Genomic DNA, 14,551 nt, shown 5'->3' with positions numbered 1-14,551 from the left:
GCCATGCCCACAAGCACAGAGCTCTGCCCTACAGCTCCCAGTGCCCACCGCAGCCCTGGCTCCACATAGTCTCACGCAACAACTGCATGTCCTCCAACCAGTTCATTCTGAATTGCTAAAGCCAGCGCATAATTCCCTTTGGAGGGTTAGTGATGACAGGCACCCTGCAGCAGCAGGTCCTTTCCTTTTCCTCACGCACCTTGATACCCACAGGTGTTTGGGAGGAAAAAGCACCTAAGCTGCTCAGCAGTAAAGCAAGGCCTCCCACATGTAAGCGCGCAGCCAAGCACAAAGGAATATCGAGTGCCGCTGTTCCGTCTCCCAGATGAGGCAATTCTCTCCTCAACACTGCACCACCAAAACCTCTCAGCAGTCAATGCTGCTCGAGGTGCCTGAACTTTGGGGCAGGTGCACGTCTTCCCCTGACCGAACGCTGTTGCTTCTGCTTTCTCTCTTTGCCCAATCTGTTCCCGGCAGCAGGTGGAAAGACTTCTGCAAAGTGCCCTTCCTCTGCAGGAGACCTGGACGTCTGCATGCCAGGTGCCCTTATAGGGACTCCACTGGTGTCACCGTGTGGCTGATTCCCACTTCTGCACAGGTAGGGCCCCCGTCAGCCCTGCCAAAGGGACACTGATGTGATTAAAGTCTTGGCTCATCTGCCATACAAGCCCAGGCTGGGAGATCTGGGTTTGCTTAGCCTGCGGAAGGGAAGGCCAAGGGGGCACCTTATGCATGTCTCCACACACTTGGGGCGGGACAGCGGGCAGGCAGAGTAAAGAAGAGAGGGCCATCTTCTTGTCAGATGTGCCCAGTGGGATGGCAAGAAGCAATGGATGCGGGTGGAAATACAAGAAATGCCACACAGAGCAACCCTTTTTTACCCTGTTGAGGGTGGTGAAAGACCAGTGTCCCAGTCGGTCCAACGTGACTGTTAATAGAGACCTTTTGATGGGTCCGCTCAACTGTTGTCTGCAAACTTCCCATGAAAACCAGCCATTGCAATACTCTCTTTCATTGGTGTTGTGGGAGTAAACTCCAGGGAATGGGCACGGAGTGGAGAGGAGGAAAGCGCTGGTTTTCAGCTCTGGACATGGGCAGTGTGACTTCAAGATGGGGTTAGGGTGGGCATTTCAGTAGGGGGCAGAGCAATCACAGTCCCCCTCTTTGTAACTCCACCTACTTGTAGCGCTGCTGATGACAGAGCGGGAGTGTGTAAATACTGTGCCACCCTAAACCCTCCGTACAAGCCCACTGCCCAGAACAGTTCTTGACTGTCAGCACATCAAAGAGTTTTGCTTCTTCTGCTTTAAGCAGCCCTGGAACCGGAGACTTGAGAAGCTTTGTCCCCATCAGGTAGAGGGTGGAGTTGTGAGAGGCTCCTTGTGTTTCCCTTGGCCCACAGGCCAAAAGTTGCAAGAGAAATAAGGGTGCCTCAGTCCTTGCTTACCAGGAACATGGTTACACCCAACTCCAGGAAACTTCAGGATGTCTCTGCAATGCTGGAGCCTGGACAGGGTACGTCAGCGTCCCCAGGGTGACGTCAGATAAGACAGACAGGCCTTTGAGCCATTACATAAAGAGCAGGCCTCCTCCCACCCCTTCCCCACATTGCATACCTGGCCTTAGCGTGTCTCTTGACCACCACCTAGGCATTATTCACCTTCTTTTGTACCCTGCCACAGCAGCATGCTTTTCCTGCCAGTTGCAGCTAGCAGCACCAGCAGTTGCAAGACAAAAATGCCTCTCTCCTGGCTCCAGTACCAGCACCGCAGTCAGAAGCCCAGCCTGCAGCCCTCCCAGCAGAGAGAAAGCACTGACCTCAGCAGGTCTCAAGTCTGCGGGGAAGTGAGGGGAGCGGCTTAAACCTTCAGGGGAAAGCTGGGTGGTATTTGAGCAGGAGAGGCTACCTGCGGAAGACATAAGGCATCCTGGAGCCAGGCTGAAGAGACATTTGTCAGCATTGGCCAGGAATCAAAGACGGATCAACTGCTTGGAAGGCAGCTAGGCTCATCACTATTCCACCAACGCACGTGTGGGCAGTGCTGCCTCCTGCTCCTCTACTTTACAGGCTGCCCGGCCTTCTCCTTCCAGCCCCTCGCACATCCACTTCCTCAGCCCGGTGCTCATGCTCAGCCACTAACTTCAGCTGCAACCACCTTTGCCCTGCATGCAGGCAGGCACTGCCACATGCACCGCCTCCACCCTGGCCCCTTAAAGCCACTTTCCAAATATTCCTGCTCCAGAGTCAAAAGGGAATCAGAGCTACTTTCATCTAGCGACGGAAATTATTACTTTTGCAGGTTGCTTGGCTTGTTGGTCCCTGATCAGGATTTGGACATCCCTTGCCAGTGCTGGCAAAAAGGTCTAGACACATCTATTCCTCCAAATCAAACCCTCCCCTGTCTCCCTCTAAGTCATCCACACCTCCCATTTACGCTCCCTTTGCCCCTTCACACGCTTCCTCAGCCAGGCTCCACCTTGCCCTTCCCATAGACCTCTCTGACTCTCGCAAGCCATTCCCCCTACACAGTGAACAACCTGCATGGCAGTCGTGGTCTGTGTCCAAGGGCTGACACCACCGTGTGTCCCCAGGAGGCTGGAGGTGCTGCCGGGGGGTCACCATCTGCCCTGCAGCAATGCCCCCACCCTAGGGCTCACAGCAGGCTGGGCGTCCCCCTCAGATAACACTGAGAAGCCAAGCAGGGTCTAATAGCCCACCCCACACAGCTGCCACCATCCCTGGTTGTCTTCACACGCTGCCTTCCTTTCTTCCCCGGAAGCTGCCGAGATGCCAGCTGGGGAGTGAAAGCACCCCGCCGAGACAGGATATCCCAGATGACTGGCTGACGACAAGGCACAGGGGTTATGCCTCTCGAGGCCTCTGGAAGCCTGGCAGCAGGTGCCTGTCATGCTCAGTGCAGGTCCCAAATGCAGGGCTTTGAGTGGAGCCTGGCCCTGGAAGTCCCAGGGAGCCAGGTGTCATTGCAGAGGGCATGTGCTCAGCAGGGCGGAGAGGGCTGGAGCAGGTAGTTGTGGCCGAGTGGTGAAGGCGATGGACTAGAAATCCATTGGGGTTTCCCCGCGCAGGTTCGAATCCTGCCAGCTACGGGGGCTCAGTCCCCTTTTGGGCTCCCTGCAGTTGACCACGCTGCAGCCATGGGACTCGGCTCCACGCTGTAGATGGTTCCCAGGGAGACAACAAAACCCCCTTGCCCACCTCACTTGTCCTCTCCTTGCACCAGAAATGCCTGCGTGGACGGCTGTTGGTTCTTGAGCAGAACTTAGGAGCCTGATCTCACCATGCATCCCCAGCAGCACGGCCCCACCAGCTCTCTTCTCTACACCTGAAACTACAGCCGCTCACCTCCAAAGAGAGCCTTCACAACACGGCCCTCGGTGCTAACAACAAAGGGACGACACCTCGTGGATCTCAGATCTTGCCAGCACTCACAAACTGCTCCTCGCTCTAGTTTGCACAAAGGCAGATTGCTGCGGAGTAGCAGGCAGAGCAGAGCAAAGCACAGGGCTCCCCCAGGAAGCCAGTGGATTTCCTGGGGACAAAGGTGGTTTTCCCTTCCCATCAGGCAGATAAATTCCCCAATATACAGCCGCAAGTGAGGACTTTTGGGGTTCTTCAGGTGAGGAGGTGGGAATGGCTGGTTCTACTTCAGGAAAGGCCAGTGAGATGGACTCTATGACCTGGGACGTCTTCCATCCTAGCCTGTTTGTTGCTCTTCACCCTTGTGCTTGCTGGCTACTGCAGCTTTAGGTTTAGTTGCCTACATTCACACACACATACACACAAACACACCCACCCACAGAAAGAGGAGAGCACAGTCACACAGAAATGAGCTAGGAAGCGTGTAATTAAAAGACAAAAATTATCACCTCCTTGTTCTTCATGCGTCTGGAAAGGGTTTCCAGGACGAGTTGTTGCTTCCCATTCCCAGGGATCTAGGTGAGGCAGACCAGCCCACAGTGCCCCTTGTGCCCTTCTGGCAGAGAGGAGTGGCACTGACTTTCTTCCAGGCCTCAGGAACCTCTGCCAGTCATCGTGACCTTTCAAAGGCAATTGAGAGCGGCCTCTTCCAGAAGTCCTCCTTGTCCGAGTGCTTCACGAGCTGTCAGCAGGAAGACAACATGGGTATCTGCAAGCGACCTCCCTGCTACCTGAGTACCTGAGTACTTCAGGTACCAGAAGCCAACACACAGCTTGGATGTTGACTGTGAGGTCACTTGTCTGGCTCCACAGGCCATGTGCAGGAACATGGCTTGTGCTAGGTGCTTGCGGTCCTGATAAGCAGCAGCATGCACATTTTGGGCTATGTGCTTGTGAGAGCACTTCGACCTCATTGCCTGCTGGGCCAGCAGCAGGCATGCGGTTGGCATTTTGATTTCAAGGTCGATTCCTGCCTCTGCAGCCGATGGGCCAGAGTAGGCTCACGGCAGCGCTAGGTGCTTGTGAGGTCACTTGTGCCTGAAATAGCTGGTAGGACAGAAGGAGTCACGGGGCTTGGATGCTGATTGCAAGGCCACTGGTACCTGAGTAGCAGATGGGCCAGTTAGAGGCAAATTGCAGAAAAGTGGACTGTAGTCTTTGAACAGTCACAGGAGGTTGTCTAAGGATGGAGCCAGACTCTCCAGAGAGGTGCCCTGCGAAAGGGCAAGGTCAACACTAACAAGTTACAACAAAGGAACTGCCAGTTGTCTTTGTGGGAGAAGAAGTGACAGGGGACACTGTGCAGCCCTGGAAGAGCTGCCCAAGAGACAGTGACATCTCCAACAGTGGCCGTGCTCAGAAGTCCACAGGCCAAGACCAACAGCCTGCTGAGGTGCCTCGGAAGTGCGGTCTGTTCACAGCAGGAAGTCGGCCCTGAGAACCTCCAGAGGTCCCCTTTAACCTTCATGATTCTGGGATACACTGAGTCTCATGGCCCCTTCTCAGCCACCGAAAGGCAATGCCTTGGAAGGCAGCAGCAGCATGAAATTCCATAGAAGCAGCATTTGTTTCAGGAATGGTGCTACAATGTTGTGCTGGTTTTGGCTGAGAAAGGGTTAATTCTCTTCACTGTAGTGCCTGTAGTAGTCAGGGACCTTTCCAGCTTCCCATGCTCTGCCACATGGGCAAAAGGCCGGCAGGGGAGAGGCCACAGCCAAGACAGCTGACCTCAACTGGCCACTGGGATATGCCATACCATGTGACGCCATGACCAGTATATTAACGGGGGCGGTTGGCGCGTGGGGGTTGTTGTGGCGTCGGGTCAGTGGGTGGTGAGTGGCTGCATGCAGTACGGTTTGTTTTGGTGGTTCGTTCCCCCTTCGTTCCCCCTGCCCTGTCCCGGCTTTTGCACCTCTCATTGTCTTCCTTTCCATTGCATTTCTGTTGTTGTTGTTTTATTTTAACTATTAAACTGTTCTTATCTCTCCCCTGTCCCACTGGTGGGGGAGTGAGCGAGCAACTGTGTGGGGCTGAGTTGCTGGCTAAACCACAACAAATGCGTAGAAATGCCCTTGAGGAAAGCAGCGCTTTGGAGGAATGAGGCTGTGAGCTCTGGTATCCCTGGCACGCCTGAGACCAGACACTGTGTCCACTGAATTCCACAACAGGGTGACTCATGCTTGCATGGAGTTCAGGGTTTTTCCCAACTCTTCCACATCACGGTGACTCCCAGGTGCTCTGGGAGATTGATCCTGGTACCTTTGGCCTGCCTGAAGCACTGGGCTGCCATCTGGTGCTTCTGAACCCACAGGTTAGGCCATGCTGCCATGTGCAAGCCTAAGATGCCAAACGGCAGGTTGCATTCAGAGCGGGCATGGGAAACGCCCGGTCACCGGAGAAGGGTCAATTCTCTTCAGAGTCACAACTCTGACAGCATGTCCCGGAGAAGCAGCACTGCTGAGGTTGCCCCCTCCAGGGGCTTGAGCACAGGGAAAGGGACGGTCCTTTCCCATATGCAGATGCTGTGCCGCTGCAGGAGGAGGGATGTCCCTTCTGTGGCTGAGTGTCCTGGTTTCAGCTGGAATAGGGTTAAATTTCTTTGTAGTAGCTAGTATGGGACTATGTTTTGGATTTTTGCTGGAAACAGTGGGGATGATGTGGAGATGTTTTAGTTGTTGCTAAGTAGCACTTGCACTGGTCAAGGACTTTTTCAGCTCCCCATGCTCTGCCGGGTGCACACGAAGCTGGGAGGGGACACAGCGGGACAGCTGACCTGAACTGACCAACGGGATATTCCATACCATATGACGTCATGCTCAGTATATAAAGCTGGGGAAGAAGAAGGAAGGGGGGACATCGGGAGTGATGGTGGTTGTCTTCCCAAGTAACTGCTACGCGTGATGGAGCCCTGCTTTCCTGGAGACGGCTGAACACCTGCCTGCCCATGGGAAGGAGTGAATGAATTCCTTGTTTTGCTTTGCTTCTGTGCGCAGCTTTTGCTTTACCTATTAAACTGTCTTTATCTCAAACCATGAGTTACCTCACTTTTACTCTTCCGATTCTCTCCCCCGTCCCACCAGGGGGGAGTGAGCGAGCGGCTGCGTGGTGCCTGGTTGCTGACTGGGCCTAAACCACGACACTGAGACAGCATTTCTCCAAGCAATGGCGGGTGTTTCTGGGGCTCTGCCAGTCTCACCCAGCACTCGAGGAGCAAGGGTTCTGGGCCAGTGTGTTGCACGGGCCAGTGCAGGCAGCGTCCTTGCTCAGGGCGTTTTCTCCTTGGCTTCCGTCCTGGCAGCACTGCTCACTGGAGCTGCCAAGGTCTCCAGCCCACTTGCTTCCCCAAGGTCATGGCAAATGTTCCTTCCACTGTAGCCTCTGATGCTGCTCCTCCTTAGGGGACGCTGCAGGGGGGACACTTTGTGCTGAGGACCCAAGGCTTGCTTAGCTGGGAGCAGAAAAGGTGCCATTTCTGTGCCTCCCTGAACCCTGCGGATGTGTTACTTCTTGTCTGTTGTGTTGCTGCATTTGCCCCTTCTCATTAAAGACTTTGATTATGATAGTGGGAGACTCGTGATCGTTTGTTCTCTGTCACTTAGCACCTGCTCTGTAAGGAAGAGCAATTGGCCTCTGCCCTGAGCTTACTGCTGGCTGACGGTGGAGCTCCGTGAACTGACACCAATAAGAAGCAAGCAGGCAAGAGAAATATTGAAAAGCCTCAGACGAATAGAGCATGCCTCTGTGACCTGGTGATCGCAGCCCTGTGATATCTCTCAGGGTCAGCCCCAAGTCCCACCACTGAAAGCATCCAAGAGCCGATTGCATTTCTTCTGCCAGTGCACCCAGTGCGTCTTGCACGTATGCTCAGGAAGCAGTGACTTTTCACTGCCTGCCCTGAGTACTCCCTCTCAGAGGACAGAAGGGGGCTTACGAGCTGGGCTGGGAATGACAACTATTCCTGCGATGGCAGAAGAAAATGGACATATGTGCTCAGCTGAGTTGTGGAGGGCTCCTTCAGAAACGGGCAGGGACAAGTTGCTTTTCCGAGGCTCCATCTCATCCGGAATCCTGGCATTTGGAAGTCAGGTTTTATACCACCTTTCCTTTTCCTCATGCACCTTTATACCCACAGGTGCTTGGGAGGAAAAGGCACCTAAGCTGCTCAGCAGTAAAGCAAGGCCTTCCACACGCAAGCGTGCAGCCAAGCACAAAGCTAGATCCGGGTGTCCCTGTTTAGTCTCCCAGATGAGGCATTACTCAGCGCTGTACGACCAAAACCTCTCAGCAGTCACTGCTGTTCGAAGTGCATGAACTCTGGGGCCTGTGCGCATTTTCCCCTGCCTGAATGCTGTTGCTTCTGCTTTCTCTTTTGGTCTAATCTGCTCCCAGCAGCAAGGGCAAAGTGCCCTTCCTCTGCAGGACACCTGGACATCTGCATGCCAAGGGCCCTTACAGGGACTCCATGGGCGCCATTGTGTGGCTGATTCCCATTTCCGCACAGCTAGGGGATCTGTCGGCCCTGCCAAAGGGACACCGATGTGACTAAGGACTTGGCTCCTCTGTCTTACAAGGACAGGCTGGGAGACCTAGGTTTGGAGAAGGGAAGGCTGAGGATGCTGGAGAGTGGACAGGTGGATTAAAGTAAGAGAGGGCCATCTTCTTGTCAGTGGTGCCCAGTGAGAGGGCAAGAGGCAATTGATGGAGGTGGAAACACAAGAAGTGCCACACGTAGTAGGCCTGTTTTACTGTGAGGGTGGTCAAAGACCAGTGTCCCACTTGCTCAGATGTCAGTGTCAACACAGACCTTTAGACAGGTCCTCTCAACGGTTGTTTGTAAACTTCATATGAAAAACAGCCACTGCAATTCTCTGTTCCATTGGTGTTGTGGGAGTAAACTCCAGCGAATGGGTATGGAGTGGAAAGGAGGGAAGTGCTGGTTTTCAGCTCTGGAGGTAGGCAGTGTGACTTCAGGATGGGGTTAGGGTGGGCATTTCAGCAGGGAACAGAGCATGCGCACTCATGATCTCCCTCCTCCTAACTCCACCTACCTGCAGCGCTGCTGATGACAGAGTGGGAGTCTGTAAATACTGTGCTAACACAAACGTTCCCTACAACCCCAAGGCACAGAACAGGTTTTGGCTGTCAGCACAAAGAAGGATGTTGTCTTGTTACTTTAAGGAAACTTGAGAAGCTTTCTCCCCTTCAGCTAGAGAGTCTAGTTGGGAGAAGCTCCTTGTGTTTCCCTGGCCCACAGGATGTAACTTGCAAGAGAAAGGAGGGTGTCTCAGTTCCTAGTTACCAGGAACACGGTTACACCCAACTCCAGTAAATGTCAGGATGTCTCCACAATGCCAGAGCCTGGACAGTATAGTTCAGGGAGGTCCTCTGCCTGGTTGCTGCCTTTCTGGACCATGGACGGGACAGGGAACCAGGAAACACATGCCCAGAAAAGAAGGACTCAGCCCTGCCACCTTGTTGCTTCTTCCCTCACCAAGAGGCTCTACCAGCTCAGGCTGCCCAGAGCCTCCCTGGGACCCCTTTCAGTGCTGAAGACAGGGTACCACGCAGTCCAGCTGGTCCAGCCCTGCCCTGGGGTGACTGGGAGCCACCTCCACCTCCAGCAATATTGCAAGACAGGCACCACTCAAGGCACTGAGAGGAGGGGATGAGGTTTCTCTGGCTCTCTAGCAGGCTGCGTGGGGGCAGGGGCAGCCCTTGGCCGCAAGGGAGCAGCAAGGTCAGGGCTGCGCCAGGAGGGAGGACAAGACGGGAGTTGTGGGGAGCGCAGCACAGCAGGGCCAGGGCAAGGCCCGCGCAGCAGGTGTGAAAGGCATGGTGCTAGCCGCCATACAGCTTGCTTAGAGCAACAAACACTGCCTACGACTAAAAGCTTTACCTCAGGGTCAACGTGACCTGAAGACCCAACCTAAACCGGCTCTCTCGGGCTGAGAATACAGGTGATAGAGATGCTACAGATAAGAACACAGACGGTAAAGCAATAGGAGATTGGTCTTTCGAAAAAAAAACAGGTATATAACCATGGCCTGAACAGCAATGTGCCTGAATCTAGTATGAAACCCCTCCACCTGCATGGGACATTGGTTTAGAACAATGAAGATTAACATCCCACTGACCTTATGTCCACAACAGCTGCGCGGCACAAGCACACAATGATTTGGCGAGGAACAGTATCTGCTTGGCCCACCCTGTAACATGAGTACCTCGATTGGTCAACAGAACTGTATTGTTAACATATACAAACCCTGCTTTCCTCTATAGCTGCCTCTGCAGGTGATGGGCCATCCACAGGAATATAGGTTGTGCTAGGTGCCTGTGTTCATCCCAGAGTGGATAGCACTGCATGGTGTATCTTCTTGTACGTTGCCCCTTCCCTCCATTTACCGCATGGGGGCTTCCTCACCTGATGTGCTTCTGGGTACGCTGGTAGGGTTGGCTGGTCCTGGCAGCCAACCGCAGGTCTGCCTGAGAGCAGGCGGGTGAGAGTGGGTGGCCCCTCTGTGAAAACATGTTCCAGACAGGGCAGAAAACACCAGAGAGAGGGAGGAGGAAGGAACAAAAAGAGTGGGAAAGAGCAGAGGGAAAATGCATCCCTCTTGGGCAGGTAGAGGAGTGTGGTGTGAAGGAGCAAAGCTGAGCCTGGGACGGGGGAGAGGAGAAGCACTGTTTTCTGTTTGCCTTTTTGTTTCTCACTAAGTGAATCTGTTTTTCGACGGCAAACATTTAATTTTCCCCAGGTCAAGCCTGCTTTGCCCACAACAGTTTTTGCTAAGCCACGTCCCTGTGTTTATCTTGAGCCAGGAGATTTCTTATCCTGTTTTCAGTGCTCTGCATCCCCTGAGGGTGGGGAAAGGAGTGAGCAGCCGGGTGGGTGTTTGGCTGTGCTTAAACCACCACAGGTACATAGACACAAACGCACGTACGCTTGCACAGTACATGCACAGCTGGCACACATACGAGCGCAGGTGGGGAGCGGCACCGTTACCAGCACGCAGCAGCTTGAGTTTCCCTAGCCAACATCTCACACAGAGAGAGAAGGGCACACACGTCCCAGCAGCCTGAGGATGTGTGTGTGGGCAGGGGGCTGGAAGGAGGAGGCCGGCCAGTCTGTGGAGGGGAAGAGCAGGCCACAGGCCGGTTTGTGAGCTGGGAGAGCGGGAGGCAGGTGAGATTGGGAAGTGGAGGAGCAGGAGGGAGACCAGGCTTGGCTCGGCTCGGCTCGGCTCTGCTCTGGAGGAGCAGGAGACAGCAGTGAGGACAGGTGCGTTGGTGGTATAGTGGTGAGCATAGCTGCCTTCCAAGCAGTTGACCCGGGTTCGATTCCTGGCCAACGCAGGCAAGCTTTTCTTCAGCCTGTCTCCACAGTGCCCTTGCCTTGCCTGCTCCTAAAGCACCCAAGGGCTTCCCTTACAATTTCAGCTCCCATAGGGTGGTCGAGCCACTCCCCTTGACTCCCCCTGCAGCCCAGATGCCTCATGGTCAGGCTGCTGGGCACCTCCTAGCCCAGCAGACACAGGCCTGGCTTTTAGCGAGGCCAGCCTTGGCAAAAGAACTTGACTTGGGAGGGCTGCTTTGACCACAGAGAGGTTTAGCTCAGTCATTGCTCAGCACTTGGTGCATCTCCCGTCCTTTTGCCCTCACTCTCCAGCCCCTTTCCCACACACTGACTCCTTGAGACCGGCACAGCATTCCCTCAGGGGTTGGTGTGGCAGAGTCCTCCTTGCCCAGCCTTCCCGCCTCCGAGCAGGGAAGAAGGGAGCACGCTTCTTGCCCCACGAACCATCCACGAGGCAGCACTGCGCGCCAAGTGCTCTTGGCTTGCCATATGGTGAGGCTCTGGAGGGAGTGGAGGAAGTCACGGGTAAGGTAGACCCGTGCCTGGAGCCCCCTTGACAGGATGTTGTTGGCATGTGCAGAGCCATAAGTTGCTGACGGTTCCTTTGGTTGCTCCGGTGAAGCGTTGCCTTGGCCTTTGTGAGACACGTCGGAAGTGTGCTGCCACTGTGCTGGGTACTCCTGTTCCGTGTGGTCTGCAGTGTGTGTAGGAGGTGCGGTCGCCTGTCCGCAGCCCTTGCTGGGAGCAGGGCAAGGGTGCTCCCAGGAGCCAGGTCTCCCTGCAGCAGTGCCAGGAGGAGGCTGGCTGAGCTGGGCTGGCTCTGGCAGCTGCAGGGGGAGGAGTTGCAGCAGCAGCAGCAGCAGCAGAGTCGTGGCTCAGGATGGCCGAGCGGTCTAAGGCGCTGCATTCAGGTTGCAGTCTCCCTGGGAGACGTGGGTTTGAATCCCACTCCTGACAGGCTCTTCTCTCTTGGTGGCGCCTCCTTCATAGCTTGCCTCCCTTCCTCTCCTAAGTGGGGGCTTTTTGGCCCAATGGGAGGGCTCTGCTCAGCCTGCTGACTATGTCTTGCTGCATGACCCAGCTCCTGTGGAGGGAGCAAACGGGTGTTGTTCCCTGAGCAGAGCAGAGCTGAGCCACCAGTAGCAGCTGGGTGGGCCTACCTAGAACAGAAACATGGAGGGAAGTCCCCTAGGCAAGTTCACTTTTCTGCCCTTCCCTTCCCTAACAAACGCACATTCTGCATGCATGCCTCTTGCCTAAAATGGGGACCTTTGGACATTCTTCAGCAGACATTGACATGCTAAATCCTCTCTCCCTGCTTCTGCTTTACCCTTAACAACCCTTCTGGTTGGAAGGCACTTCAGGGAGTCAGAGAGTGCGTCCTCCTGCTTCAGGCAGGCTCACACCAGCTGATCGCTGCTTTGCCCGTCCAGGTCATAAAATACCTTGAGGAAGGGTGTTTCACAGCCTCTCTGGAGCCCGTGCTTAGGCACCCTCAGGGTGGCCATTATTGTTTGTCTAGGTAGTCACAAAACGCCTGCATAATTTCTGACCAGTGCCTTTCCTCCTCCAGACATCACAGCAAACTCCTTGCAGGCACCGGGAGGCTCCTATTAGGTCATAGAATCATGGAATCATAGAATTGGAATTCTAGATTGGAATATAGAATTAAGATTGGAAAAGACCCTTAAGATCATCGAGACCAACCGCCAACCCATCACTGCCAAGTCCACCACTAAACCATATCCTCAAGCACCACATCTACCCTTCTTTTAAATACCTCCAGGGATGGAGGCTCCACCACCTCCCTGGGCAGCCTGTTCCAATGCCTGACTACCCTTTCCATGAAGAAAGCCCTCAGCCGGAAAGACCTTGGGAGGGAAGGACCAAGGACTGGCGTGGCCTCCTGTGTGGGTCTAGCGCAGCAGAGCTGCAGCTCCCAGGTGCTGGGAGGTCTCTGGCTGCCCATTGAAGCCTGCAAAGGGGCACAAAGTGTCCCCCCTGCAGCGTCCCCCAGGGGGGAGCAGCATCAGAGGCTACAGTGGAAGGAACATTTGCCATGACCTTGGGGAAGCAAATGGGCTGGAGACCTTGGCAGCTCCAGCGAGCAGTGCTGCCAGGACGGAAGCCAAGGAGAAAACGCCCTGAGCAAGGACGCTGCCTGCACTGGCCCACGCAACACACTGGCCCAGAACCCTTGCTCCTCGAGTGCTGGGTGAGACTGGCAGAGCCCCAGAAACACCTGCCATTGCTTGGAGAAATGCTGTCTCAGCCACAGAAGGGACATCCCTCCCCCTGCAGCGGCACAGCATCTGCATGGGAAAGGACCGTCCCTCCGCATGTGTGTCCTCTCGTCTGAGTGCTGGGAGCAAGGGCCCTGCTCTCAACACAGAGACTCAAACCTTGGCAGAAGGAGGACAGCACCGGTGCAGCTTTTCCCTGCTGCGTGCTTGGACCCTTCTTGGGCAGGGAGTGTGGTGGTGCCAGGGTACGAGGGAAAGCTCCCTCAGGCTCACAGGGAAACGCACCTGAGTCTGGGGCAGCCTTGGGAGAGAACACCTTGTTCTCACTGAGGGAGAGGCCATTTTAGGGCAGAAGGGGAAAACGTATCCTGGAAGAAAGGACCGGGGTTTCAATTCAGCCAGGACTCTCCTAGCACACATGGAAGGCAGTCCAGCTTGTGTAACACACAGCAAGCTGCTTTGGGTCCTCCTGACAACTCTTCCCTCTGTTGAACCTCATCCCCTGCCCTCTCTCTTGGTCGCCTCGTTCGGCAGGGTCAGGAGCTTGGCTACGCCTGCCACCAATGGGGAAGGATATCTGGTTAATGGCTGCTTAGTATGAGCTACAAGATGAGAAAAGGAAGAGGCAATGACCCTTCTTGGGCAGATTGGCAGCTGTCCAACACGGGTGTGTAGGGAGGCAGCGGCAAAGGCCACAAGTGCAAGCATCGAACCACCGATCGCTGGGCCATGAATTCCTCTGTGAGGTGCAATGTTGAAAAGGTTCTTCTGGAAACTTCACAACCAGGTCAAATCAGGAGAAAGCAAGATGCTCACAGATTAGCAACGTGGGACTTGTTAGAGATGGCATGCCAGGCTTGCAGAAAGAGCTCTGCAGCTCCCTTGAAAGGCCCTGTGGGTAAAGAGTGCCTAGTGGCCCTGGAGGACGGCTTTACTTGGTGATGACAAGGGAGATGGAGAGGCTGCCGGGCTCAGCCAGCAGCATACGCCTTCACTGGGGTGGCCACAGGGAAAGACAGCATCCGTCCAGATGTAATGGTGAGCACTCTGGACTCTGAATGCAGTGATCTGAGTTCAAATCACAGTGGGACCTCAACCTTTTGACTCCCTCGGGGCTTTTGTCAGCACGCTTACACTTTATGCCCTTGCCTTGCAAGTTGGGTCACTTGTGGAATGCACTCCGGTCTTCCTTGCTTTCCTGTGCTCCCAGCCCTGGGACTGACATCAGTGCACCTTCTCATGCCCCGTGCCCCTCCGCACCTCTGCAGCTTTCCTGAGCGCTGGCCCCCCGTCCCCTCTCTGCTCCCTTGTGCTTGATGGCTGCTCCTGGCTGAGGGGCTCCAGCAGTGGCTCAGCAAATCACACAACACCTGAGGTGGAGGTGATGCGGTCCAAGCACGGCTCAAAGCAGGGTCAAGTAGCGGAGGCTATTCAGGGCCTTGCAGGTTGGATGTTGGACTGTCATGGGAGAGAGACATTCACCCTCTCCCTTGCACAGGTGTTGGACACCTGAAT

At 54.9% G+C, this 14,551-nt stretch overlaps 3 non-coding genes across 3 annotated transcripts; all 3 read left to right on the top strand.

The window, feature by feature from the left end:
- Positions 1-3,026: 3,026 nt before the first annotated feature.
- TRNAS-AGA (transfer RNA serine (anticodon AGA)) lies at positions 3,027-3,108 on the top strand. Its single transcript has one exon. It is a non-coding gene; the product is annotated as a tRNA-Ser (tRNA).
- Positions 3,109-10,720: 7,612 nt separating this feature from the next.
- On the top strand, positions 10,721-10,792 carry TRNAG-UCC (transfer RNA glycine (anticodon UCC)). The gene has a single exon. It is a non-coding gene; the product is annotated as a tRNA-Gly (tRNA).
- Positions 10,793-11,667: 875 nt separating this feature from the next.
- TRNAL-CAG (transfer RNA leucine (anticodon CAG)) lies at positions 11,668-11,750 on the top strand. Its single transcript has one exon. It is a non-coding gene; the product is annotated as a tRNA-Leu (tRNA).
- The last annotated feature ends 2,801 nt before the right edge of the window (positions 11,751-14,551 follow it).

The sequence above is a fragment of the Phalacrocorax aristotelis genome, chromosome 7, assembly GCF_949628215.1.
Source record: "Phalacrocorax aristotelis chromosome 7, bGulAri2.1, whole genome shotgun sequence".
Lineage (NCBI taxonomy): Eukaryota > Metazoa > Chordata > Aves > Suliformes > Phalacrocoracidae > Phalacrocorax > Phalacrocorax aristotelis.
This window is presented reverse-complemented; position numbering and strand designations above follow the sequence as displayed.